This window comes from Poecilia formosa, unplaced genomic scaffold (genome assembly GCF_000485575.1).
Source record: "Poecilia formosa unplaced genomic scaffold, Poecilia_formosa-5.1.2 Scaffold10, whole genome shotgun sequence".
NCBI lineage: Eukaryota > Metazoa > Chordata > Actinopteri > Cyprinodontiformes > Poeciliidae > Poecilia > Poecilia formosa.
The window spans coordinates 62,938-66,095 of NW_006799949.1; the positions used below are offsets into that span (position 1 = coordinate 62,938).

At 39.1% G+C, this 3,158-nt stretch overlaps 1 long non-coding RNA gene across 2 annotated transcripts in view; it reads right to left on the reverse strand.

Annotated features, from left to right (window-relative positions):
* Nucleotides 1-3,152, reverse strand: part of LOC107834118 (uncharacterized) — a 10,058-nt gene extending 6,906 nt beyond the window's left edge. For both annotated transcript variants that reach the window (XR_001659902.1, XR_001659901.1), the window contains exons 1-2: nt 1,114-3,152; nt 920-1,012 (exon numbers count right to left, since the gene is read on the reverse strand). This is a non-coding gene — a long non-coding RNA (uncharacterized LOC107834118). The remainder of the gene's footprint in view (nt 1-919; nt 1,013-1,113) is intronic.
* Between the last annotated feature and the right edge of the window lie 6 nt (nt 3,153-3,158).

Genomic DNA, 3,158 nt, shown 5'->3' on the forward strand with positions numbered 1-3,158 from the left:
CACACACACACACACACGCACACACACACACACACACACACACACACACACACACACACACGACATACTTTGACTCTGCTTCTGAATGCATTTTCTTTCTGTGTTTTTTAATCCCCACCCAATGCATCCGAATAAGCATGAAATCTTTCAGAAGATGTGATGCTTAAAGAGAACCTATGAAAGATATATTTTGCCAGATTATTTTTCCAGATTATTTTTATGACAAACTTTTATTTTTCAGTTTTATTTAAATTCTACTTGTCTCCACGTATACAGATGATAAATGGACTTTGTGTTTCAGCACAATTATGATCACAATAGAGTTAATGAGGTTTTCAGCGGTTTCATTAGCATTTATGCATATAAGAGGAGGTTTCTGTGTTCATCTGTTTCATTTCCTCACAGGTGAAGCATGGAGCTAATTGTGTTTGCATGAATGACAGGAAGCAGGTTTATTCATGAATGCAAACAACACCATGGCTGCAACAGTAGCTTCCTTAGCTCTGTTGGAGAGCGTCTATTTATGAATGCGACTAAAGAGACCAGTTCCCATTTCTCTTCCTGCCAACTGGCTCACACTGCACACAAAATCCAAGTTACACGGTCTATGTGAAGGAAACCACCTGACTGTGATAACTCTGCTGATTAATCAGAGGTGCAGTCATCATGTCGCATGGTTTGAGACAACCGGTTACGTCAATTGCATGTTTTACATTTCATCAGATTTGTGTTTGAGATTTTCTTCTGTTTAGCTTGTTTTTATCCATTTTGTTCAAAATACACACAAAACAACAACAACAACAACAACAACAACAACAACAAAATACAGGAAAGTAGAAGAAATGCTCCTATATTCAGAACAATTCAGCTGAGCTTATTGGTGTAGCACCAATTCACAACAGATATCTTGATGAAGTACCTGACAAATACTTTGTTTTGTATAATTTGAATCCAGGACCTTCTTCCTGAAAGGCAACAGTGCTTCCAGTTGTGCCACTGTACAGCTACACTGCTGTGTATTTAAAAAAGAAAAGAGAACATAAAATAAAACAAAATAAAATAAAACAGTTATTTATTGTACATGGTAAGTGAGTGAACAAGACAAGTACAAACTTGTTGTATGAGGCCGCCTGCTGCGTGAAGGTGCCAGGGGTCTGTGTGGTCTGGTCACCTCTGAAGCGTCATCTTCACTTCGCCTTGCATCATGTTAGAGCCTCAATTTGGAGAAAATGTCAGTGAGCACAATGAGGGAGCAGGGCTGGGCAGGGCGCCTGTGTCACTGTGGCACCAAAGAGGGATACAGACACTCATCATGTCCAAATAAAGAAAAAAAAGAAAAAATCCACCTGACATGCAAAAGAGGAGAATGTGTATGCGTGTGTGTGTGTGTGTGAGAGAGAGAGAGAGAGAGAGAGGGGAAAGTAAAGAGATACCAACAAAGACTGAGAGCTGGGCTGTCAGATTGGGAAACACCTCAGCAGCGTATCAGCCACAACTTACTGCCTCTGTTGCCATGGCAATGGGGGGATTGTCAGGGATTCTGAAGGGAGGGGTGCTCCAAAAAATCTGCATCTGTCACTTTTGTAGTCACAGAAATGAAGCCAATCTAAAACTTAAAGAGAAACCTGTCCGAGGCATAGTCACCTACACAGGTAGGGAGGACGCTTTGAAGGGGATGTGGAGAAAAGTGATCTGAAAACAACCCAAACAGATTAAAGATCACGGAAGGTCTCACACCACGATAGTAGCAGCTTGTCAAAAGAATGTCTGGTTGTATTTTGTTTGTCTTTGATGTTTTTTCTTCTGAACTATTTTTCTATGAAAACAGGATGTATGACTAGGTAACGCGCCAGTTCAAAGCTATAAAGCTCACCAGTAATTGTCTGCGCTGTAAACAAACGCCCCCCACCACTAAGACAGAAGTGCCAAGATGAACAAGATGGCTGTCAATGTTAATTCAATATTTGAATGCTTGGCCAATACAGACTAAATGGCTTCGTTCATTTCCTCTGCTATCATTGCTAAAACTTCAGGCAGACTACTGTTACAAAATAGTGCAGAAAATCAGAGTCGTCGTTCACAACTTTTCCTTTTGTTCGCTGATTGGTTGAAGTCCAATCAGACAAATCGAGTTCAATAGGTAAATCCAAGATGGAGTATTGAAGGAAGACAAGAATCGGTCATCAAGAATGGAGCATTTTGGGTTTTTGGATTTTTTGTTGCCAACGGTTTCTGACTTTCCCGGACACTATCCAGAATGCCGATGAATAAAAGCAAGAAGCCTTGTGCTTTTTCTTTTGTAATTATGGACCCATTCTAGTGAAAAAGCAACTCTAGAATCTACATAGTCAATGCTAGGCAGTACTTTGTTAAATTTGTTGCATGAAACTTCATTAGTTAATTCTTCATGATGATCTCTTGAGGTGTAAAACAAAGTCTGCAGCCTCATTTCCATTTCTTCAATTGAATGTCTTAATTATTTGATTGATGTCTAGTTTCCTCCCAGCTTAATTAACTTTTTAGCATTAGTAGGACTCTGGCTTCTTGTTCTTACCTTCAATGTAAAATGTATTACTTGGCAGTAATATGTTTTACTGTGAACATTTGTTCCAACTTTTACAGCTGAAGCTGTTGGACATAAAAAGGTTTATTATGTAGCAATTGAGTCAGCAAAACTGAAAATACTTTGCATTTGTGGTCAAATTTGGACTTTTTCATACATTTCAAATTAATTCAAAATGGGTAGTTCAGTTAGATGTCAAATTGTTTCTGATCTATTGATTTTTAAAGTCCACTTCATAATGATTGAAGGTGAGGAAAAACATATCGGATATTGACCAGATAGTAATTCAGCATGTGCATGAAGAGATATTTCGTTTCAACAGTCCCAGAGTGCCTCGCATCGACTGACTTGAAGCATCGATGAGGTGGCTCATTGATTTCTTCAGACATCCAAGCAATCTAAACCACATGTTCAAAGGTAAACAAGGTCAATAGTGTGACCATCAAAACCACTACATCTGTCTTCTAGAGATGAGGGGTTCATTGATTTTTAAAAGCTTTGATTGCCTTTTTGTCTGATCTGATGGTGGAAGACACACAAGAAAGTATGTGCTGATGGAGGACCTATGCTGCATCTTTATGGTGCAAAGGCTACA